The 16129-nt window shown below is 46.8% G+C and overlaps 1 protein-coding gene across 12 annotated transcripts in view; it reads left to right on the forward strand.

Annotated features, from left to right (window-relative positions):
- RALGPS1 (Ral GEF with PH domain and SH3 binding motif 1) overlaps positions 1-16129 on the forward strand; it is a 276400-nt gene that overhangs the window by 16198 nt on the left and 244073 nt on the right. For 10 of the 12 annotated variants that reach the window (XM_045469762.1, XM_045469768.1, XM_045469772.1 and 7 more), the window contains exon 2: positions 7462-7540. The exons of 1 other annotated variant lie outside the window; for it this stretch is intronic. The gene's annotated coding sequence lies outside the window, so the exon portion shown is untranslated. Of the gene's footprint in view, positions 1-7461; positions 7541-13636; positions 13738-16129 lie in introns of those variants that run through there. One more of the 12 variants, XM_045469767.1, reaches the window with a different exon arrangement.

Raw genomic sequence — 16129 nt, forward strand, 5'->3', positions numbered from 1 at the left:
AGCAGGCTCTGCACTGACAACAGGAAGCCCAGTGTGGGGCTTGAACTCACAAACTGTGAGATCATGACCTGAGCCGAAGTCAGTTGCTTAACCAACTGAGCCACCCAGGCACCAAACTTCTGCCTTCTTGTATACATTTCTTGTTTCATTTTTTCTTGTATGCATCTCATACCCAGTACATCCTTGGGCCATGTACTCTGCTAGCTTTTGGTAAATTATTTATAATTCTCCTTTTTCTTATATATAATCAAATGAAGCCTATTTCTTGAACTTAATATTTGTGGTTTGCTTAACTTGAAATAAAGTACAGTGAGTTTTTCTTAAGAAATAGGTTATTACTTGTTCTTACATATGTTGAGCAAAGTCCTTGATAATTGGTTCCAAACTAATGAAACTTTTAAATCTGTATGATGTGTTATGAGTACCATAAAAATGTAGAGCTAAAGGGTGTTGAAAGATGAGCTCAACTACTATCCAGTTTTATAGAAGAGGAAACCGAGGCAAGAGAAGACAGTTACTAAAGAGTGGTCCCAGTTGATGAGTGCCAGGGCCTCATTCTCTGGGCCTTCACCCACAACCCTGCCCAAGGAACCTTGAATCCGTTAGGGTGAGTAGAGAGGAGACCAAAGGGAATATGTGTGCAAATTTTGGGTAAATACCAGACGAGGTCTCACGTGTCCTCATTTAAGGATGAACAAATGGAAGAAGGAACACTGGAGGGGATGCACTGAGAAGATCAGTGGTGTCAAGGGAAGTCAGTAAGGTGTGCAAGAAACAGAAGGAGCAAGCTTTGGACAGAAGGTTTCCCAGCTTCAAAGGTTGTCTTTGTCCTCCCTGAGAAGTCAGAGATGCTGTGAAAAGTGAGATGATGAGTCAACAGACAGATGAGAAAGCAGCTTGCGGACTTAAGGTACAGAAGGAAATGAAGCGCATGATGCCAGCATTTGAGACTGTGGCACCGCGGTATGTCAAGGGGTCAGGAGGAGACACATTGCCGTGCTCAGAAGGGACAGGAAAGCCACAGAGGAGACCCCAAGGTGTGGATAACAAACCAGCCTGGAGACTAGAACAAACAGCATAGAAGGAAGCCTCAATTTTTCTGAAGAAGGACCTGAATCTGTAGATTAGAAGGGCTCATCGTGAGCCAGGCAAAATTAGCCAAAATTAGGAGAGGATACCATTACCATCCTGGCAGAAGGAACCTTTAAATCAAAGAAAAAAAAAAAATTAACGAGGCTCAGGCTTACCTACAGCATAGGTGCCAGGGGGCAATGGGACAGTACCTGTCAAGTTTTGAGGGAAAAGGTTGTGACCAAAAAAAAAAAAAAAAAGAGAATTCTCAGCCCAGTTTTAGTTCACATTTGGTGGTAACAGAAATTCTTTCCAGTTGTATAAAGACACACCTTGTGTGTAGCTTTTGCTACAACCATGCACCACTCCGGGGTAGGGGGAAACCATTGGAAGGCATGCTCCCATCACTGAGAGATGAGTTAGAATGAAAGACCATCCATGGGCAAGTCATGGGAAAGGATTGGCAGTGGGAGTGGAACCATTCAAGTATCAGATGATTTCAAAGTAGTTTTTCTGATTATGACATAAAATATAATACAAATGAAATGATGGAGAGAAGACAGAACATGAAACCATAATTAACAGAGAAAGCAGGAGTTCCTGGTTAAACTAGGGATCATGCATGTGAAGACACTCTCCACTCTAAAGAACTGTACACATATGAGGGGTAAAAGATTTGAAAGCAAGCTCCATGCCATCCAGTCTGCCTGCACATGTGTTTTCTAGCTAATAAAATGCTGTGCAGGTGTGCAGTGTACCTGGGGCCACTTTTGTGGTGATTCCTCTGGACATCATCTTTTCGAACCACCCTGGAGAGATTTGCTTCATTCTGCAGGAGGGCATATTGCTGGTGGGAATGTAAAATGGCACATACTCTTTGGAAAACAATATGTCAGTGTCTCAAAAAATGAAATACCAAATTACCACATGACTTAATTCCATTCCTAGGTAAATACCTGGGAGAATTGAAAGCACATGCTTACACCAGAAGTTGTACGTGCATGTTCATAGCAGTAGAAGTGTTATTCATGATAGCCCAACATGGAAACAACCCAAATATCCATCAGGTGATGAATGGATAAACAAAATGTGGTACATCCATATAATGGAGTATTATTTAGCTATAAAGAAGAATGAAGTACTGATTCTTAGTACAACGTGGATGAACCTTGAAAACATTTTAAGTGAGAGAAACCAGACACCAAAGGCCACATACCGCATGATTCTGTTTTTATGAAATGTCTAGAAGAAGCAAACCCATAGACACAGAAAGTAGATTGGTGGCCGCCAGGGAGATGGGGCACAGGAGTGCATGCTAATGGGACAGGGTTTCTTTTGGGGCTGATGAAAATGTTCTGGAATTAGTGGAGATGACTGTGCAACTTAGTGAATATGCTAAAACCTGCTGAGTTCTAGTGTAAAAGGGTCCATTTTATGGTATGTAAATTATATCTCAATTAAAAAGTAGTTCTTTTCCTGATTATTAAATGTTAATTATGGAAAAGTAAGAAAATAAAGATAGATGTCCCCCCCCCAAAAAAAAGCCATCATCTCTTTTTATCGTTTTCCTTTTTTTTTTTTTTTTTTAATTGTTGAAGTATAGTTGCCATACAGTGTTATATGAGCTTCAGGTGTACAACATAGTGATTTGTGACTGGACAATTCTATGCATTATTCAGTGCTCATCATGATAAATGTAATTACCATCGGTCACAATACACTGCCATGACAATATTATTGACTGTATTCCCTATGCTGTACTTTTCGTCTCCGTGACTTAACTTAATACTGGTACAATACTTTGTACCTCTTAATCCCCTTTTGCTCATCACCCACCCTCTTCCCCTCTGGCAACCACCAGTTTTCTGTATTTAAGAATCTGGCTTTTTGTTTTGTTTTTTAGGTTCTTCATGGAAGCGAAATTATATGGTATTTGTCTTTCTCTAATTTCACTTAGCATAATAGCCTCTAGGACCATCCATATTGTCACGGATAGTAAGATCCCATTCTTTTTTATGGATGAATAATATTCCATTGTGTATATGTGCCTACCATATCTTCTTTATCCACTCCTCTGTCAGTGGACACTTGGGCTGCTTCCATATCTTGGCTGTTGTAAATAATGCTGCAATAAACATACAGGTGCATGTATCTTTTCCAATTAGTGTTTTTGTTTTCTTTGGGCAGTTACCCAGTACTGGAATTACTGGATCATAGGGTAGTTCTATTTTTAATTGTTTGAGGAACGTCCATACTATTTTCCACAGGGGTTGCACCAATTTATACTATATCAACAGTGCACGAAGGTTTCCTTTCCTCCTCATCCTCACTAACACTTGTCGTTTCCTGTCTTCTTGATGCTAGCCATTCTGACTGGTGTGAGGTGATACCTCATTGTGGTTTGATTTGCATTTCCCTGATGAGGAGTGATGTTGAGCATCTTTTACGTGTCTGTAAGCCATTTGCATATTTTCTTTAGAAAAATATTCAGAGCCCTTGCCCATTTAAAAGTCAGATTATTTGGCATCTTTTTGGTGTTGAGTTGTGTAAATTATTTATATATTTTGCATATTAACCTCTTATTGGATATGTCATTTGCAAATATCTTTTCCCATTCACTAGGTTGCCTTTTTGTTTTTTGATGGTTTCCTTTGCTGTACAAATGCTTTTATTTATTTATTTTGTAAAGTCTGTTTATTAATTTTGAGGGAGAGAGAGAGAGAGAGAGAAAGAGCATGAACAAGTGGGGGAGGGGCAGAAAGAGGAGGGAGAGAGAGAATCCCAAGCAGGCTCCATGCTGTCAGCATAGAGCCCAACGTGGGGCTCGAACTCACAAAACGTGAGATCATGACCTGAGCTGAAACCAAGAGTCAGACACTTAACCAACTGACCCATCTAGGCGCCCCTGTACAAATGCTTTTAATATTTGGTGTTGACTTATTTATTTTTATTTATTTATTTTATTTTTTATTAAAAAGAATTGTTTCACATTTATTTTTGAGAGAGAGAGAGAGAGAGAGAGAGAGAGAGAGACAGAGCACAGGTTGGGGAGGGGCAGAGAGAGAAGGAGACACAGAATCCAAAGCATGCTCCAGGCTTTGAGCTGTCAGCACAGAGCCCGATGAGGGGCTTGAACTCACAAACTGTGGGATCGTGACCTAAGCTGAAGTCGGATGCTTAACTGACTGAGCCACCCAGGCGCCCCAGACTTATTTATTTTATAACTAGAAGTTTGTTCCTCTTAATCCCTTCACCTGTTTCACCCATCTCCCCACCCATCTCTGCTCTGGCAACCACCAGTTTGTTCTTTGTATTTAAGAATCTGTTTTTTGGGGCGCCTGGGTGGCTCAGTCGGTTAAGCGGCCGACTTCGGCTCAGGTCACGATCTCGCGGTCCGTGAGTTCGAGCCTGGCATCGGGCTCTGTGCCGACAGCTCAGAGCCTGGAGCCTGCTTCGGATTCTGACCCTCCCCCATTCATGCTCTGTCTCTCTCTGTCTCAAAAATAAATAAAAAACGTTAAAAAAAATAAAAAAAGAATCTGTTTTTTGTTTTGTTTTGGTTTTGTTTTAAGGTTCCATATATAAAATCATACAGTATTTTTGTTCTCTGTCTGACTTATTTCACGTAACGTAATAATAGCCTCTAGGTCCATCCATGTTGTTACAAATGGCAAGATTTTATCAGCCATTATCTTATTCTTAACACTTTGTCCAGACTTTCTATGTGTCTGTCTCAAAGTTGGATCAATAGACCATTTTATTCTTCTCTTCTGTCATGAGTTGTGTTTTGGGATGGGCAGAGTCCATAAGCATGTTCTTTTATTAAGTGTTTTAGCCTCTTGTGAGGGTGTTTATGTTGGAAACAGTATTTCTCTGCAAGTAGAAACAGTACACTGAAACACTGAAGTCCAAAGACCTGGGGTCCTGCTCTGACTCACCTTAGGTTTGCGAGCTTGAGAGAGGTGCTTAATTTCAGTCTCCTCATCCTCATCTTTTGAAGTTTTTTTTTTTTCTTTGAGAGAAAGAGAGAGAATGTGAGTGGAGGAGAGGGCAGAGGGAGAGAAAGAGAATCTTTTTTTTTTTTTTTTAATTTTTTTTTTTTCAACGTTTATTTATTTTTGGGACAGAGAGAGACAGAGCATGAACGGGGGAGGGGCAGAGAGAGAGGGAGACACAGAATCGGAAACAGGCTCCAGGCTCTGAGCCATCAGCCCAGAGCCTGACGCGGGGCTCGAACTCACGGACTGCGAGATCGTGACCTGGCTGAAGTCGGACGCTTAACCGACTGCGCCACCCAGGCGCCCCGAGAAAGAGAATCTTAAGCAGGCTCCACACCGAGCATGGAGCCTGACACAGGGCTCGATCTAAAGAACCAGGAGAGCATGACCTGAGCCAAAGTCAAGTCAGACACTCAATCACCTGAGCCCCCCAGGCACCCCTCACTCTCATCTTTAAAAGGAATTGCGATACTTACTTTGTGACATCTTGTCCACGAGGATGGCTACCCTTGGGCGGTAGGTAGTGATAGAAGGGGGTGCAGTGGGTTTCTGGGGGTGCTGGTGATGTTTGGTCTCTGCTTCTGGGTGCTGGCTACATGGATATACCGACTTCGTGAGAATTCTTTAACCTGTGCACTTGTAATTGTGCTGTTTTCTGTGTGTATGTTGCACATCTGTAAAAAGTGTACTTAAAACACTGAGAAAAGGGAAGCATATCAGTCACATTGCTCTTATTAAAGCTATTATTAATCATGAGAATGAAAGCTTTTTGTATTGTTGATGAATAAAATAAAGTCATTGTTTTAGCCTATTTATTTCATCTTTATTGCTTTGATCGTTGTATTTGTTTTATAATATGTATAACACGTCGGTACATTAGAATGTGTAGTTAACGTACAAATAAATATACGTACGTTAGAGGTGTTCGCTTAATATTTCTCAGCTGTCGGTAGTGAAGGATCAGAAGGTTTGGTGAGCTGTGTGGCTCAGGGTGGTAGCAAGGGGGCCGCCTGAGCGCAGCCTGGCTGCCGGAAGCAGGTGGGAAGCAGGTGGGCCAGTGGGTGAGCCTCCAGCAATTCAGTGGGTGTCTGTGTTTGGGTTGGTTTCCCTGTTGCTGGAGCATGAAGCGTGAGACATAGCAGGGTGGTGGTGGGCTGGAGAGGGAGGCAGACGCCAGATCTCCGGGAGGAGGGGCTTCGGGGAAGCTCTGCAAGGTGAGAGGACAAAAGGAAGGGGTCAGCAGAAGAAAGGAGCCAGCAGAGGAGGCTAGAGAGGCTAACGGGATGGGAGGAGACAGAGCCACAAAGTCGTTATTAGGGGCCGAAAGCTGAGTTTCCAGAAAGAGGGACTAGTGAACCAAGAGGTGGGAGAACCTGAGGTCACTAGTCTCTGCAGTTGGGAGGTCTTGGTGGCCTGGGAGGGAGCAGCCCCACTCGTCAGGTAGAGTGTTTCCAGGCGGGTGGTAGTGAGAGGGTGCGGTACTGAGGAAGTTGGGGTGTCTGATGGGAAGCAGCCTGGAGTTCAAGGGTCAAAGTTCTTTTGAAGACTGGGGAGGACTGCAGGTGTTCTCAGGTAGAGGGTAAGACCAAGAGAGTGGAAGAGATTGGGGTTGCCAGGGAGAGGTGTCTTAGCCCCAAGCCCAGGCCAGTGGTTGGCCCTGGATCTCTGGCAATTGCCTCTTTCTCAGAGGTGGGAGCAGAGGACCAGAAGAAGATACAGAAACATTTAGGCTAAGGGAGGGACCCAAGGGAGCTGAAGTCAACTCTCCTCAGGGAAGGAGGTGGTACGGTCGCCCTCCTGGGTGTGGAGTGAGGTGGGGGGGGGGGGTGCTGTGGAGGACAGAAACCAGTGACGGGGGCCTTTGCAGGCACCCTATGCAGGATGCTTGTCTGTGCCAGCGGGCTGCCAAGAGGCCGTCGCTGTGTCGGGACATGCCGGCCGCTCCCTCCCTTGTATGCACACTCTTTTCAACAGCAGTGTGCTCAGAGGGCAGGAGTGTTTGTATCTGGGTACTCCTGAGTCCCCTCGAGGCCATGGCTGGTGCTTTGGGCCTGCCAGAATGCACATTCCCATAGAGTCGATGCTTTTCTTTGGGGGTGATTCCTCCGGGCAAACCCTTGCATGCTTAACACAGCATGTATCCAAAGCATGACAGGAAAGGAGAAGTTTAAGAAGTTTAAGTTGATTTTGATGCATTTGGGACAGGCTTTGCTACCTGGTAGGCTAATGGTGATATAAAATATTGACCTGCGGAAAAAACTGACATTTCAAAGAACAGGCTGAAATCATATCTTACAGCACTATAGTTGGTCTGACCTTGCTGAGCTTTGAAAAACAAGTCTTACCATATGGAACATGGTTGTAAATGTAGTTATTCCTCCTACTTTTACAGCGGCTACTGTTTGGAAAGAGACGTGCTGGGATGGTATATCCTGTTGGCCTGGGATTATGAAGCCCCACATGTATTCCTGGTAAGTTGGCTTATGGACCATAGTCAGATGTGCTCTCTTGAGCAGGGCCATAAAATACAGGCACAGAAAGGTGCACGCTGGTGCAGGTGATCTGGGTGGTGGTGCGGTCAGAGGAACCTCATGCCAAGTGGGGTCTGTGGGGCTGAGGAGCTGCAGGGTGGCTTTTGGGACATCAGACATCCTCTGTGAGCCATGCATGCAGAGGTTCCTTCTCTCCAGATTAAACTCAGAGGTTTTCTCTGTTGGTTCTTACATCAAGGGCTTTTCTTTTCTCTACCTCCTTGTGCAGAACCTCTTGTTGCTCCCTTGTTATGCTGTTGCCTTTTTGCTTCCAGTGGTGAGAAGCTGGATGTTCTGTGTCTGACTCCCCAGTACCTGGGATGACTTCCTTTCTCTCAGCCTCAGTCTGTCCCTGTACTTCCGCACAGGCCCTTCTCCTCTCTCTTTCCAGTTCAGCTACCCTTGCCCCAGACCCTTCATCAGAAAGGCCAGCTCTTGTGTGAGTTGCTTGGCCGTGGGAGGAAGGGTGAAGGCATATGAAGACAAATAAGACGTGGTCATTGTCTTCAAGAGACCGCACTCTGGTGGTCAGTGCCCTGCCACCCTCTTCCCCTCCCCCCCCCCATTCTTGCTCCCTAAGATTCTGTGAGCCCTATCTGTGTGCCCCCAGCTGCTGGGGGCTCTCCTTCCTTTTAAACCCTCATGGCACATATTTTAACTTCCTCGTGGCCCTGCCTACATTCTGCATCACATCATGCTTTTTTATTTTTTATTTTTTTATTTTTAAAAATTTTTTTTTTTTCAACGTTTATTTTTTTGGGACAGAGAGAGACAGAGCATGAACGGGGGAGGGGCAGAGAGAGAGGCAGACACAGAATCGGAAACAGGCTCCAGGCTCCGAGCCATCAGCCCAGAGCCCGACGCGGGGCTCGAACTCACGGACCGCGAGATTGTGACCTGGCTGAAGTCGGACGCTTAACCGACTGCGCCACCCAGGCGCCCCATATCATGCTTTTTTTTGATGTACCTGTACCTCCTACCTTACCTCCTTTACCAGACTTTAAACTCTTTTTTTAAGAAGTATTTATTTATTTTTGAGAGAGAGAGAGAGGGAGTGTGTGCACACACAAGAGCGGGGGGGGGGGGGCGGGTTGCAGAGAGAGAGGGAGACAGAGGATCCAAAGCAGGCTCCATGCTGACAGCAGAGAGCCTCACACGGGGCTTGAACCCACAAACCTTGAGATGATGACCTGAGCCAAAGCTGGACACTTAACAGGCTGAGCCACCCAGGCGCCTCTAGACTTTAAGCTCTTTGAAGGCAGGGGTTGTGTCTTGCCCATTATTGTATCCCATGCAGTGCCTTATATACGGTAGGTGCTCAGTAAATATTACCAGACTAAAACCAACTTGGACTCTCTTATGGCTCTCCATACCCATCTGCTTTGTGGCCATGGTTCTCGGGTCTTGAGACAACATAAAAGAATAAAAGGGGGAGAAGCAGAGAGTGTTTGCCTAAAAGAACGTTAAGAGATTCTGTACAGGTAGGAGAAATCACAAAAATGTTAAAAGCTGAAAGATTACAATATTTTTCAGATTCTTCTAGTAGCCTTACCCTTCTGTCAACCCATTATCACAAAAGAGGCAGAAGGCAAAGTTTCTGATGTTTTCCTACCAGGGCTTCAGGCTTCCTTCATGTTCCACAATCAACTACAATACAAGTAATTCATATAGTGCTTAGAAGAAGCTCTTTCCCTGAAACTTACCTACTGGTGGGATTGGTTCCCCGAGGAGGATGCTGGAGACAACTGCTGGAGGATGGGCAGGAGCACAAGACAAAACAGACTCAGAGGGAAGTAGTCTCCCTGAGGTCGCAAAGCAAGTTAGTGGCAGAGTTGAGATTGGACTCTAGGTCAGTCTTGTTCTAGGAACCTGTCTCCACTGTCTGTGCTTTTGGGTCTGATTAGAACCGGATTCCAGGATGAGGCACCTGGCTGGCTCAAGTTGGAAGAGCATGCAACTCTTGATCTCAGGGTTGTGAGTTCGAGCCCCATGGTGGGTGTAGAAATTACTAAAAAAGAAGTAAACTTTTTAAAATTAAAAAAAAATACTTAAAAGAGAAAACAGAATTGGATTCCTGGAGAGGGATGGTGGTTGCCCACTTGCTGTCCGCGGAGAATCTGGGCAGAATTGCCCCCAGTCTGTGCAGGTGCGAGGACCGAGGACTCCTCTCTCCTGTCATCACCAGGGTGGGGACCGAAGGGCAAAGCATCTGCCCCCCCCTCCCCCCCCCACTTCTCAGCAGGAAGGTCACACTTCACCAGCTCATTTCCCTTGAGCCCTCTTGAACAGAGGCTGTCAGGTCGTCCAGGGCTTCGCCTTCTGCTGCCGCAGAGGCTCAAGCAGTCTGCCATGAACGGGGAATGTGAGAACCCGTATCCTTCAATGGCAAGTGACAGCACCTTTTCGGAGACTTGGCCATAGAAAGGAGGGAAGGCCAAGCTTCACACTTGGAGCAGTGGCTCCTTTGAGGCAGGGTGAATGGAGAGGACGCTTAAGAACTTTAATTCACAAGGAAGGAACTCCCAAAGGGGTGAGATTGGAGTGTACCAGAGGCTTTCTGGAACTAAAAAACATGTATTTTGAATTCAAAGATCAATAGAAGAGTTGAAATTAGTGGTTTGGAAAGTCACACAGAAGAAATGCCTCACAACCCAGAACAATAATAAAAAGAAATGGAAATCATGAATTAAAATGTGAGACACTTAGAGGCCTTATCCAGGAGACCTGGCATGGGGGCAATAGAAGTTCCAGAAGGAGAAAAAGGAATAGATGGAGGAGTAATAGAAAAGCAGTAGAGGGAAATAGCGGTGAACTGAAGAAAGATGTGATTCTTCAGATTCAGTGGATTCATCCAGTTCATACTAAGGCTATAACCTATTTTGTAGTAAAATTCTTAAACTCCAAGAAGAAAGAGAAAAATCTCTTGTAAGAAGAAGGAGCAGGATTTTAAAGGAAAGAGAATTAGACTCTCATTAGGCTTCCCATATACAGTGCTGGAGGCTGGAAGGCAATGGACTTGTCTGCAGACTGTTCAAGGGAGAGGGGCTGCAGTCCTCTGTGTGCCCAGCCACAATGCCACTTACGGCTTATTGCAAAAGAAAGGCGATTCAAACATGTGAGGGCATAAAACATACAGTATCTATGAAGTGCAGCGGAGAAAATGCCTTGTAAAACTGTCCAGTGGAAGGACAGTGAAAGCAGGGCAGAGATGATGGGATAGAGGAAGAATGCAGGGAGCAGAGCAGAGCAGAGCAGGGTACCTGTCAGTGCCTATGGCTTATCTCAGTGACTACTGCTGCTGTGCATCGGAGTTTTTATTGTGTTAACTTATTAACAGTTTTTAAGATAGAGGAGAACTGCTATATGGCAAAACATAACAGGCTGAAAACAAAAATTCTAAACCACCTTTGCAAAACCTAAGGTTGGGAGAAGGGATGAGAGAGTGAAGAAATAAGTGTTCCATGTTTAGGACACTTAAATAAACACAGAGGAAATGAAACATAGAGGCTTTGTTATTTATCTGTCTTAAGGAAGGAGAAATACAGGTTCAGTTTTGACTTTTGGGGATGAGAAGGTGTATTAGGGCTAGATTTGGTTGCATACGGTAGATAACCCCTGCATAAAATGGCTTGAACGATAAGGGTTTATATGTTTTCATCTCATGAAAAAGTGAAGAGGTAGGCAGTGTATGGTTGGTATGGTGGAATCAGTGTCATCCCAGACCCAGGTTCCTTAGGTCTTGCAGCTCTTCCATCTATAGCAGATTGCCTCCTGATTCAAGATGGCTGCTTGAGCTCCAGTCATTACATCTGCATTCCAAAAGCCTGAAGGAGACAAGGGGAAGAAGGGTGTGCCCGTGCCCTTTCAGACGTTTCTTTTTTTTTTTTAACATAACAAAAGATACTTTTTTTTTTTTAATTGCTCTCTTCACCTAGAAAATTCCAAGCATTTTAGGAGCTCTGTACGAGCAAGGGGGATAAAGACCAAATACATATTTCTTATTATGAGTCACAATTTCATAGTGACCCTTTCAGACCTTTCTTTTTTTTTTTTTTTTTTTTTTAATTTTTTTTCAACGTTTATTTATTTTTGGGACAGAGAGAGACAGTGCATGAACGGGGGAGGGGCAGAGAGAGACGGAGACACAGAATCAGAAACAGGCTCCAGGCTCCGAGCCATCAGCCCAGAGCCCGACGCGGGGCTCAAACTCCCGGACCGCGAGATTGTGACCTGGCTGAAGTCGGACGCTCAACCGACTGCGCCACCCAGGCGCCCCAACCCTTTCAGACCTTTCTTAAAGGTCTCACACAGCACTAACATTTATATCTCAATGAGTAGAGCTTAGCCACATTGAGCTACAAGGGAGCACAGGGTGGGCTTAGCTAAAAACAGGAGTTCTCATTCTAAAGAAGAAAGGGAGAAAAAAAGAAGTTGAGATCTCTGCCTCAAACGATAATCAGTAGCAGAATGAATACAAATTAAAACAATAGTTTTCTTTTTTTATCTTTTTAATTAGCAAAAAGTTACAATAAAACCAGTGTTAGCAAGTGAGTGGGGAAGTGGGTCCTCTATGACATTGCTGGTAGGGAGTATGAACTGTTCTAATTCGTGGGGAACATAATCTGAAAGTATCTAATACACTTTAACGTGTGTATTACACGTTAACTTTACACGTTAAAGTGTATTAGATACTTTCTAATTTTTGGAGTGGCAAAAAGGCAGCGATGGATTAGGCGTTTATTACAAAGGAGCCGGCTTTCTCTGTTCCGACATGGGAGGAGGCCACAGTCTGGTGGGTTTAAAAGATAAATTGCATAATAACGTCTCCAGTAGGGGTTGCAAACTGGTGGCCTGTGGTGGCAGATAACCCTGTGCTGGGCACTGTGTTAAGTGCTTTACACAGTGAACTTACTCTCATCTCACAGTGAACTCACAAGATGGGCAGTATTAGATCACCTATATTTAGAGGAGGAAATTGAAGCACAGAAAGACTAAGTATCTTTTTTTTTAAGATTATTTTTTAAAATATTCACTTCTGAGAGACAGAGACAAGAGACAGCATGTGAGCAGGGGAGGGGCAGAGAGAGAGGGAGACACAGAATCCGAAGCAGGCTCCAGGCTCTGAGCTGTCAGCACAGAGCCCAACATGGGGCTCGAACCCACAAACCACAAGAGCATGACCTGAGCCGAAGTCAGACGCTTAACCGACTGAGCCACCCAGGTGCCCTGAGACTAAATATCTTTCTTAAGGTCACCCAACCAATAGATGCTAGGCCCAGGCTGTGACCAGGGCTCCAAAATCTGAACTTCTATCCACTCTGCTACCCGGCCCAAAGAGCATTGTCTAATCTCCCCCTTGGTTGCTTCGTGTGGCCAGTTCAGAGCTTTACAAATGTTCCAGATGGAAAGCTCTAAGTGGTGTAGTTAGCCACAGGCCCCGTGTGTCCTGCTCCTGTTATACCTGCGTCTTCACCAGTGACCTCGTCTGCCTGGGCCCTGCAGGCGCTTGAGGGTATGGCCTTGGTTTCTGGTATGAGTCCCGCTTGGTTATGTGTATTTATGCGGCTTAGCGGAAATGCTTGGAGGCATACACCTTGCTGCTTGCTGTGATTACCTCTGGAGTGAAGGGGGAGGGCAGCGGGGGGGAAGGGTGGGTTGATAGTTTTATTTGTACATCTTACTGGATTTGCCTTAGAGCAACAGGGACCTGTTGCTTTTGCAGTTTAAACTGGAAGTCCAAGGAGGTAGAATCTATAAATAATTAAATATCAAGAAACATCCCAGTAACTGTAACTGAACCTTCCTTTCTGTCATTTCCTTTGAGATTGTCTTTATAAATGTGACTGTTTAAGCAAGGAGACTTGAGTTTTCCTTTCTGTAAGATGAAGGCCATCCGCTGGAACATGGGACACTTTGTGACTTTTGAGCATCTAGTTCCGGAACGTAAACTTACATTGACAGCAGCACAAAGGTTGCTCAGGAAAGGGTTTGTGAGCCGTGGAAGCCTCGGGCCAGCTCCTGACACGGCTCGCGTGACCCTCTTACTGGATGTCTTGGAGAGGCAGCCGAGTGCTGTGTGCCAGAGCTGTGGCGGTCCGGGGAGGAAGACGAACCCAGATGCAGGACAACTGTGGCAGGTGCCATGGAGGAGAAGGCTGGGTGCTCTAAAAGCCAGTGGGAGAAGGACATAACAGAGGGGGTCCCAGAAGGGTTCCTGGAGGAAGTAACATCTAGATTAAGACTGGAGAGGAGAGGAGGGAGGATGGTCTCACGGCCCCTGTGAGAGACAGCAGGGCAGGCGTGGCCGCCGGCGACCTCCGGCAGCATTTTGGCACCTGTTTGCGCATCTCTCCTTCCTTGGCTGGAAGCCGCCTCCACAGGGCTGGCAGAGAGATTGCAAGTCCCAGCACAGAACATGCTTCCCCATAGGCGGGGCCTGTGGTACCTCTAAGCCCCCTCTTTCCTTCCCCTGTGAGGACCACAGCTCTGACCACTTGGGAGTGGGTTTGAATGCAAGGAATCAGTGGGTGGGGTGGGGGAAGGAGTGCACAGGAAGCAAGGACAGCAAGGCTAGGATGTGATGGTCACATGGGCCGTTGGGCTAGGATGTGATGTTCACATGGGCCATGTGATGTTCACATGGGCTGGCTGGGCTTTGAAGATCAGTCTGTAGGGAGCCTGGGAGGGATCTGGGCTGGAGGGATTGTTAAGGCAAGTTTCACCTGTTCTTAGTTGAGGCGGCTGCTGGGAGGTAACTTCCACCTGGGTCCTGCCTGAGCCCCGAATGTTGCTGCTGTGCTCCCCCCGGCCCCTCCTGCCTCAGGCATTAGCCCCGGTATTTGCACCACTTCTCCCCGCCCCACCCTGCAGGGGTGTTTGTACCTGCGGGAGGGCCTTGTCTCCTTCAAGTCCTTTTGTGCAGTCCTTGAGCCTTTTTGGGGGGCAGCAGGACCAGATGGCTTGGGGGTGCTGTTGGGGTGGCTCAGGCATCACAGCCTTGCTCTGACCTTGCCCCTTCCCTTCCACAGTAGGCTGGGGGAGTAATTCATCCATTTTTATTGAGAACACAGCCGACTGCAGGGTTCTGTGCTGGGGACTGAGGCTAAAATAACCGTTGGAGAATCTGCCCTGTGCCGGGCACTGCCGTCAGCACTTACCCACAGAGGCGGCCTCAGCTCAGGGACCTCATGCACACGGAGCACTCAGGCCAGTGCTGCACAAGGTGGGGCACAGAGGGGGAAGTGGAGCTTAGAGAGGCCCTTGCCCCCTGCCATGCTGGTGGTAGGTGGAGAGCTGCATTCAGACGCAGGGTGTCGCGCTTGTAGGTGCCGTCCCTGGTGGCGAACGAGATGGGTACAGAGCTCGTGGCCCAGCAGGCACATGCTCAGGGATGACGGCAGTTCCCCGTCAGGGTGACAGGTGCTGTGGCGGGTTAGTGGAGGGCGCACAGAGGAGGGGCCCTCGACCCAGACCGAGGACCAGAGGATGGAGAAGGGACCAGTGTCCTAGGAAGAGTCCTTGGTGTGATCAGCATCACTGCCCTGTCACCCGGGGCTTGTACCTCACTCTCCTCTGGGCTTTGGTGAGGAGGTGCTGGCTTAGTGGCCTGTGCCCATGCTCAGTTAGTTAGTGATTAATCACGGAGAGCAGCTACGTGGCTCCTGAGCCCAGCCAGACTCGTAGGACCTTGGCCCTTAGGCACTCTCACTGGGGAAGACCCGTCCTCTTCCACAGGCTGTGTGACCTGAGTTTGTCACTACAAATTCCCCAACCTTTTTGGGGACACATACGCAGAGGGCCTGGTTTTATGGATCTGTGCCCCCCCAACCCACCTCTCTCCACTTCTGCCCTCGAGTACATTTGTAAAGGACTGCGCCCTTGTAGTTACAATGGAACGTTGTAAAAACTCTGAAAATCCAAGCTGAATAAATCCTGCCTTGACCCTGCCACCCAACAAACCAGACTGCATCTGTGCCGCCCTTTTTCTCTCCAGTCCCTATCCACGGGGCAGGTGGGGTTGCTACAATTGTGCGCCTTGCGGACGGACTTCCTTGATGGGCTGCAGAGGACATTGCTCGGCTGGAAATGGCCACCAGGTGGTGCCAGAGCACCAGGCGCCCGACCCCACCCTCGTGCGTCGGGACTACCTGGCCGTGAGCCGTGCTCCAAGTGCACGTCTGTGGAAGTTCACTTTCGGGTTTCTCCCCAGATGCCGTGTTGCTCACAGCCTTGTTTTATCACCTACTTGGAAAGAAATGGAGCAATACCGAAAGTACAAAAGTACTGAAAGTACAAAAAGTAGAAAGTGAAAGTGCTATGCACTGACACCTTTCGCAGGTGACGGTAGTAACAGTCGTGTCTTTATGTACGTGTGTGTGCCCACATGTGTGCATACGTATTGGAAAGCGTGTTCAGATGTCACTTTCTCAGTGAAAGCGCTTCTCCGCCCTCGCCATTGAAGATTGCAACCCCCCCTTCCCCTCTGCCTAGCCGCCCCCGCCCTGCTTTACCTTTTTCCTCTCTTACCAC

Source organism: Leopardus geoffroyi, chromosome D4 (genome assembly GCF_018350155.1).
Source record: "Leopardus geoffroyi isolate Oge1 chromosome D4, O.geoffroyi_Oge1_pat1.0, whole genome shotgun sequence".
Lineage (NCBI taxonomy): Eukaryota > Metazoa > Chordata > Mammalia > Carnivora > Felidae > Leopardus > Leopardus geoffroyi.